The sequence below is a fragment of the Stegastes partitus genome, unplaced genomic scaffold (genome assembly GCF_000690725.1).
Source record: "Stegastes partitus isolate 25-593 unplaced genomic scaffold, Stegastes_partitus-1.0.2 Scaffold398, whole genome shotgun sequence".
Classification (NCBI taxonomy): Eukaryota; Metazoa; Chordata; class Actinopteri; family Pomacentridae; genus Stegastes; species Stegastes partitus.
Genome location: NW_007578129.1, coordinates 185,001 through 194,308, shown reverse-complemented (window position 1 = coordinate 194,308; position 9,308 = coordinate 185,001).

The following is a 9,308-nucleotide window of genomic DNA, read 5'->3' as shown; positions in this document are numbered from 1 at the left end:
GGGCTAGAATGAATGAATGAGCCTGTTTAAAAGGCGTGCCAATAAGCTGAGTAGGCGCGTGATTGGGCAGAGTAGAACCCGTGATTACCTGACTCCGAGCCTGTCTGAACTATTGCGAGGCTGCATTTTAGCATATTTTCCCCTGGCTTTCTGTTCTGCTCTCTCTCTTGCTCTTGCCTCCTAACCAGCTTCCCTACAGGCTCCACCTAGATGCGGCGCGCCTCGGACCCTTGCGCGCACTCGTAGCCCAACTGCCACGTTAGCAGCCTTCCCTGATGCCGGCCTGGCATCTTTTGTTCTTGATTTTCAGATTGTTTGACCCGGTGGGATCGGCCGGTCAGTTTTTGTTCCTTGGACTTAGGTTGGTGTGATTTCTTTTAGTTCGGTGTTGGCACCGGCTTCGACGGCTCTGTATAGGGTTGGCCTATACAGGGCCGCATCTTTTTGTTTTGTTTGGCTGACCTGCCGGGTCCACCATTTAGTTGTAACTTTGGTTATTTTTTTTGGGGCACGGGGTGATTGGGAGGTTATTCATTTTTTTCAAATTGTTTTTAAAATAAAACAAATGAAAGTTAAAAATCCCCTCGTTCCCTGTGTTACCTTTTTAAATATGTTTTTGCCTTCTTTGGGCTGTAACAATTGTACATGGGTTGAAAAGAGGTATAAATCTAGACAATGTTTTCCGGTGTCCTAGTCATGACATGTTCACAGTTTTCTAATACATTTTTAACAAAATAAGTTTTCCCACACCCACGAGGACCTGCAATTAAACATGAAAAAGGAAAAATGAACCAAGGTTCAAAATCAGTTTCCTCTGTAACAGCCGGGTGTGAGTTTGTTTTTCTTTGTTTTTTTTTTTTAATAACCAAAAGGCACAGATGTTCCGTCAGTGAGGAGGCGTCTTTTGTCATACACTACTCTAAACTTTTTCTGAAATGTCAAGTTTTTTTAAACACAAACCCTCTTTTGTCATGCCCAATGTTGTGCTGAGGAGTCTCAATCACCCTCTGCTCTGAAATGTTTTGGAAACCTTCCACCAGCTCTCTGATGCTGTCAAAGCAACATTCGATGGTCTGAGTAATGCCTTTGACGCGCATGACTGTTTTTTAAAAATTTCTTGTTTGGTAGGCATAACTTTTTGGCTGCAAACTCCTGAATGCTGTCACCCTCCAATTCATCCGGTAAGTCCCCCAGATAATTCCCCAACTCTAGAGGCACTTCACCCTTCTTTACCACATAAATCAAGCTGTCTGTGTCGGTGTAGACCCTCTCTTGCAGCTTTTCTAGACAGCTGTACAGCTTCAGTTGCGCATGTGCGGTGGTAAAGGCGGCAATGAACACATTACTCCGCTTACCAGGGGGTTGAAAGCAGGGGTCTGTGTATTTCCACTGAAGTAAAGCTCTCTCGTTGTCTAGGACCTGAAAGAACTCCACTTTGTATTTACCTGAAAACAGATAACTGAAAAATTCATCAGGTTCTGTCACGATTTCGGTCCAAAGCAGATTATGCCTCTGTGCAAATTTCCCCCAGAGGCTGTTGAGACACAGTTTAGCTGCTTGTTTTTTTACCGGGTTTTTCTCAATTTTGGCAGGGTCTAATAGGATGTTCTGATGAACCTGATAGTCCCTGATGTATTGCTCCCTGCTGGCCTTATCCGAAGCCTTGGCGGGGTAGCCAGAAGCTGCCTGGTTCCCCTTCAGAAATGTGTGTATATAGTCCACAAACACCCTGTCGCTACTCTCTGTAAAGTGCCACACCTCTGTTATTTTACCGACTCTGTACCCCAGCTCCAAGGCTTTGTTAAACTCCACCGTCACCCACACTCCTGTCAATGCTCTGGCCTCATCGTCGTGAGGACAAGGGCCCTCTTGATAGTTATTTTCTGCGCAGGTGCTGCAAAGCGTGAAGATGAGTTTACCGTGCAAGGTTTTGTAAGGCAAAACAGGGAAAAATAGCCCTCGTGGCTGGTAGACGGTGGCTCAGATCAACCCAAAGTAGTCTCTAGGATCCCCAAAATCTCATCCCACACGTGTTCTCTCATGACAACCACGTGGACACCCTGTTCAGATTCCAGTCTACGCACTCTCTCCTCACTGGCCACATGTAGTTCCCTGAAGGAAACGCCTCTCAAGGGGCAAGTCTCTGTAGGGGAAAAACAAAGGGGACATCCATATAAAAGCAACTGTGAAACTCCCAGACACATTTTACACCTTCAACCTCAGCGTAACCGTCTGCAAAAAAAGAACCAATCTGTTTTTCACCAATGTTCAGAGCATGGTGGATAAAGATGTTCTGTTTGTGCATGACCCACTCCAACCATTGAATGGAGGCGTCGCAGAATCTTTTACAGTGACCCCTGTACTCATACGGACACGGTATCGCCAGGGTACTGGGCTGCAGGAATTTTGTGAGAAACACCATCATGCAGGCTGAGGCGATGGTGATGGAGCTAAAAGGGTCTACACCGGTCTCACAGAGAAACTGTTCTCTGAATTGAACACAACCCTTGGCCAGAATGTCAACATCATTTTTACAGTAACGCACTGTCTCCTTCTTAAAGTCAAAGGTGCCGCGAGAGACTTGACCGTACCATCGGTAAAACTCTTGCTGCTCAGACTGTGTCATGCGTGCCACACCGTATTCGGTGGGTGGAGGGTAAACTCCCACATACTCGAGACGCTCTTCAGAGCTGAATTTGTGTGGAAAATACCCCTTGATCTGATTGGTAAAGCCTAAAGCTTTAGGCATAGCGCTGAGATGCATGGCGAAGAAAGAAAGGGAATTGATGAATTTTAACTGATAATGAGGCTCTTCAAAGCTGAGAAATTTGCTTCCAGTCATGAGAATCTGCTGCGGTACAATACCTTCTTTCAGCATAGCCCTCAGAATCAGGTAGCCGTCAAATCCTTTGGCATTATTTGCGATGAAAACATTTTTCTGGAACCGCTTGTTCCTGAAATGCAGAAGAAAATGTTTAACACACTGCGGGCCGTAAAACACTTTCTCTACACTTTTCGATGTTTTTGCATACACTAGAAAGGGAATGTGCTCCCCATTCTTGTTCACCAAGGTTTCAAAATCATAAAAAATCAAATCAGGATGCTCATCGCTGTGTGAGAGAGGTTGAATGTAGCACTGGTGATCACCGATGAGTACGTCAGACCCGTCCGGTAATTTCTCTCCACAGATTTTGCATCTGGTGCTGCAACTATGCGCAGCCCTGCCTGCTATACTCACATAGTAGCATAGATTGCAACGTGTACATTTTTTTCATCCTATCGCAGATAGTAGAGGGCTGTCTGTTCAAGGGACTTGGTTTAGCCTCTTTGTGTCTAGCAAAACAGGAGGGTGAACGACACGTCCTGTGACAGTCTGAGCATGGTAAGGGTCTGACGTCTTCTGTGGGGCAGACTGGGTCGTTACAAACCTGACAGTAACCTTGACAACTGTGCACATAGGAACAATCAAAGCCCTTGTAACAATAATCACAGACGAAGTTTGTACCCATAAAGGCTTTGAGATTTTTTATACCATAGTAGTGGTTTTGCATTAAAAACAGAAACAACGGTCTGGAGCGATCTGGGTAGCCTGTCTCAAAATGCGAGAGCAGTTGGCTGTGAGATGAGGGGTAAAAAACTCACAATTTTACGTTTCACAATTTTTTCAAATCTGCTCACATCACTAAAAGTCACGGGGGTCTGCTCATCCAGATCGGCTTGACGTTGCCACTCACGGGCCTGTGTCTCACACTGGAGAAATGTGTGATTAGGCTGCATGACGTGAGCTAGGCTGATGGCAAAGCAGAGTTGGTCAGCCCGATTTAATGGCATGTACAAGAAAAGTTTTTTCTTAATTAGAATTTCGCAATTCAAGGTTTTTTCCAGTTTGCGTTTGATACCTCCTCTAGGGTTGCGTGACCACTAATTCCTCATTCTCATCCGTGACAATGCTGTTGTTGGATTGTACTAAATGATCCAGCAGACCTACAAAAACAGGCAAAACATTTCACCTTGATCATCAACCACAACGGAGACGTGGTCTCGCACATGTTCACCCACCACCTCCAACTGAATGACATCGTTGCATTTAGCCTGTGATCGAGCCTCATCAGATAACTGCTGAATTATTTGCTCCACACTCGAATAAAACTGATAGAGATTCAGTTCACTTCCTGGCGGGGGCGGTGGAACCCTCAGGGTACGCCTCATGACCAGTGTGTTAAAGCGGTCGTGTGAAGTTGATCTGGTCTCACCATCCCCCTGACCGAAGCCCCGCTGAGAAGTGGGAGGTCTTTGTAGCTCATTTAGAGCCACAAGAGCAAGTTCGATCTGTCTTAGAGGATCGACTGGGGAGGAGGGAGGTGAAAGAATTTTGGTTAAATCATTTTGATGGAGAGCATTATTTAGATCCTGCCGAGCAAGTTCGGTCTGTCTTATAGGATCAACCTGAGAAGAGAAGGGTGAAAGAATTTCAGCCTGATCATTTTGACGAAGGTCATTATTTAGAGCCTGCAGAGCGAGTTCAATCTGTGTTAGAGGATCGATCGGAGAAGAGGGGGTTGAAAAAATTTCAGTCAAATCATTTTGATGGAGGTCATTATTTAGAGTCTGCAGAGCGAGTTCAATCTGTCTTAGAGGATCGACAGGAGGTGAGGGTGGTGAAAGGATTTCAAACACATCATTTTGAGGCGACTCATTTTGTTGAATGACTGCCAAAGAGGATTCATCTATGGGCGTGGGGATTTGATTTAATTGGTCTACAGCTAATGCTATTTCATCAAGGACTGGGTCTAACTCTTCACTCATGTTGAACAAACGTGTCACACCTGGCGTTTTTATTTTTTGTTTGTTTTAATTTACATTCTCTCACATAGGGTTGAAATGGTAGTGCAAAAGTTTGAACAACTTGAAACAACTGTTGGAGAGCAACGAGAGTGTGTTTGTTGAACACGCCGTTGTCCCGGTCCCCTCTGACGTCCCTGAGGTGGATCGTCGCTCAGATGTTCTCCGTTTGGAACCTGCTGCGCTTTGTTCATGTGGCATTGACTGTCTGCTGTAAAACAAAAATAAATATTTTAAAACAAAGGTTTTTGAGGTTTTCAGGGCTTTGGAGAAAAATTTTAAAAAAATGTACCTTCAAACAATCTCCTGATAACAATGCCCCTGGTTCTTTGCACCCTGCGACGTCGTGCTGGTCTCTGTGGAGCCCTAGGGGGTATTCTGGGGCGTGACCGTGAGACGGATGGGTTCTTACAGATCTTCTTCTCCCGAGGATGAGCCGATGGAGTGGGACACGGCCTGTTATTCTCCCGAGGAGGTGTTGACAGACCAGGGGTTGGTGATCGAGGTGGAGCCGGTGGAGCGGGAGACGAGTGGTTATCCCTCCGAGGAGGAGCCGATGGAGTGGGAGACGAGCGGTTATTCTACCGAGGAGGAGCCGATGGAGTGGGAGACGGCCTGTTATTCTCCCGAGGAGGTGTTGACGGACCAGGGGTTGGTGATCGAGGTGGAGCCGGTGGAGCCGGTGGAGCCGGTGGAGCGGGAGACGGCCAGTTATCCCTCCGAGGAGGTGTTGACGGACCAGGGGTTGGTGATCGAGGCGGAGCCGATGGAGTGGGAGACTATGGGATAACCACCTGCGACCGAGGGTTGGGAAGGATGATACGACCCCTTGAACCGTGCACATGCCCCGAGACTCCGCGTGGTGAACCTGATGTATATGTGACCAGAAAATGTTTCTTTTAAAAATGATTGAAAACACACAAACACATTTCATTGCATTGAGGAAATAAATAAACTAAAACATTAAAAACAACAAAAGCAATATACAGAATGAAGCATCTGTTGTATCTGTTAAAATGATATGTTCCCCTAAAAAAACATTTCATTGCATTGAGGAAATAAATATGATAAATAAAAACAATTAAAACACAATATACAGAATGAACTGAAGCATCTGTTGTATCTGTTAAAATTATATGAACCCCTAAAAAAACCCATTAAATATGGCTGAAACACATAAACACACTTCATAGCATTAAAGAAGTAAATATGATAAATAAAAACAATTAAAACACAATGTACAGAATGAACTGAAGCGTCTGTTGTATCTGTGTGAGGAAGAATAATGACACGACTCCCGAGAACCACAGAGTGTAGACGCAAGCCAATGAGAGCGGAGTTAAAGGTCCGAAACAAAGACACGCCACCCGAGCTCCACACAGTGTAGACGTGAACCAATGAGAAGGGGATGAATCGTCAACAAAGAATGATGTCTTAGCTTACGAAAGACCATGTGATTTTCATTTGAATGCGCCAAAGGAAACATCTCTCAAGCGTTTAAGAAAGCTGTCTATTTAAACTGAAAAAAAAGCTGGAGAAAGACTCACCCGATTCTGCACCTCGTTGTTGCCAGGTTTGGTGGAGCTCCTGCCGGACTCTGATGACTGGTGATCCGTGGTGCCCGTCTCCGGCGGCCGGAGCCTGTCGCGTGCCTGGGTTTCCGTTTCTACGATACAGGGATACCGGTCGAGCTGTGGGTCGCCGGTGAGCGGTGCCGGCCGGTGAAGCTTTCCGTTTGCGCATGCTTCCTTTCCCACGAACCCCGGGTGTCGACTCTTGACACGCGGGATTTTGAACCCCGGGTGAGGATGAAACTCCTGGCTGTGGTCGGGGCGGTGCGTCCGGACGGGATGGTGGTTCTGGATGGGACAAAGGCCGTGGTCGCGGGCGGGACAAAGGCTCTAGATGCACGGGGTTCTGAGGTTAGTCTGCCGGGGTGGGATTCACAGAGGCCCCCGGTTCTTCATCTCTGTCCCATTCTTCGGTGAAAAACAGATCCAATGTGCCATCTCCGGTCTGATACGATAAGTCATTGGCAAACTCCTCGTAGCCTTTAAAAAACAGTCTTTTCAGGTTAGAATTTTTATTACTATTCTTTTTTTTAAAAATTAAAATAAACGCGAAAACATGGATAAATAAAGATAAGAACCTACTGATATTTGATGGAGGATAGATTAACCTCTCGATATCCGCCGTGATAACTTTAATGAGACTGTGAGGGTTATGATAGATTCCTAGGCTTTGCTAATTTTTATCGTAGATTCATAAAAGACTACAGCAAAGTAGTAGTTCCCCTCACTAGTCTCACCTCAACCAAGGTCCCTTTCGCTTGGACTCCTGCTGCCAGCAATGCTTTTAACTCTCTCGAGAAACTATTCACGAGTGCTCCTGTCCTCCGACACCCTGATCCAGCCCTCCAGTTCGTGGTGGAGGTGGACGCGTCTGACACAGGTGTGGGGGCGGTGCTCTCTCAGCGAGATTCAGAAACCCAGAATCTTCATCCTTGTGCTTTTTTCTCCCGTCGTCTGAGTCCAGCTGAAAGAAACTACGATGTGGGAAATCGTGAACTGCTGGCGGTGGCCTCGTGGGAAATAGAGTCCGTTGTCAGGGAGGCGCTTAAGGATTTCCCTGATCCTGGAAACGGACCCCACAATCCGCTGTTTGTGCCTCCTGCTGCCCGATCACAGGTGCTACAATGGGGGCATTCTTCGAAAATCACCTGCCATCCTGGAGTTCATCTCACCCTCCTTTTCCTACGTCAGCGTTTCTGGTGGCCAGGTATGTCAAAGGACACGCGTGAGTTTGTGGCTGCTTGTCCTACCTGTGCTCGGGGAAAAGCTCTGCACCGACCACAAGCTGGATTGCTGTGTCCGCTGCCGGTACCAAGCCGCCCATGGTCACACATAGCACTGGACTTTGTCACAGGCCTTCCTCCCTCTGAAGGTAACACAGTCATTTTAACAATTGTTGATCGTTTTTCAAAAGCTGTTCACTATGTCCCACTTCCCAAGCTCCCTACAGCTCTGGAGACTGCAAATCTCCTTACACTGCACGTTTTTAGATTACACGGCATTCCAGTTGACATTGTTTCAGACCGAGGTCCGCAGTTCGCCTCCCAGGTTTGGTCTGCATTCTGCGAAGCGGTGGGAGCCAAAGCCAGCCTCTCTTCAGGATACCATCCACAAACCAATGGCCAGACAGAGCGGGCCAACCAGGACTTGGAGGCTGCACTCCGCTGCGTGGCTGCTCACCACCCAGTCTCATGGAGTACTTTTTTGCCATGGATAGAGTGCGCACACAACTCCTTATCCACCTCAGCCTCAGGTATGTCGCCATTCATGCCGTGCAATGGTTACCAACCACCTTTGTTTCCCGAGCAGGAGAGGGAGGTTGCCATTCCCTCGGTTTCAGACCACATTCGCAGAGTACATGACGTATGGAGGAGTGTGAAAACCGCACTTACGCGCACGGCGGATCGCAATAAGAGGCTGGCTGATCTCCATCGTTCTCCGGCACCTGAATATAAGGTTGGTCAGAAGGTGTGGTTGTCCACTCGGGATTTGCCGCTTCAAACTGAATCGCGCAAGCTTTCTCCTCGTTATGTGGGACCTTTTGTGATTAACAAAATAATGAATCCCTCTGCAGTTCGCCTAGTGCTTCTGGCCTCTATGAAGATTCATCCCACTTTTCACGTGTCTTTGTTGAAACCTGTTTCTTCTAGTGACCTTAGCCCTCCGGCCGTCCCCCCTCCACCCCCCCGGCTCATCGATGACCATCCTGCGTACACGGTCTCCAAGATCTTGGACGTCAGACCCCGTGGCCGGGGTTTTCAATTTTTGGTGGATTGGGAGGGATACGGTCCGGAAGAGCGCTCATGGATTCCTCGTGGACTAATTTTGGACCCTACGTTTTTACGGGATTTTTACGCGGAGTACCCACACAAGCCTGGTCGGACGCCTGGAGATGTCCGTTGAGGGGGTGGTACTGTGAGGGTTATGGGATATGTTTGTGTTTTGTAGTTTTTTCTCCGCCTTCCTGTGTTTGTGTCTTGGTGGGTGTGTGTTTTCTCGGCAGGTTGGGCGGAGTCGAAGGAGAGAGAACTTTCTCGTGCTGGCAGGTGCTGCTCATCAGCTCATCAGCGGAGCTCCTGAAATACCAGCGTCTCACAGATCTCCAGCGCCAGATGATCGTGATTCATCCTAGTGGTACTGCCAGGCCGCCTAGTTGCTATCCTCAGCGAAGCTTTGTATCTAGGTTTAAGTATTTTCTAGTCTCGAGTAATTCGTGTGTTTTTGTTTGCCTCCAGCGTTCCCTCTTCGACTCCAGCTTTCCAGCGTCTCACGAGTCACACCAGCCATAACCCTCTCCGGCTTCACCACAGAGCCCACTGCTTCAGTTCTTCTCCTACGAGCACCAACACTGGGAAAACCGTCACCGGGAAGAAGCACCTCGAGCACCGTCCCCTG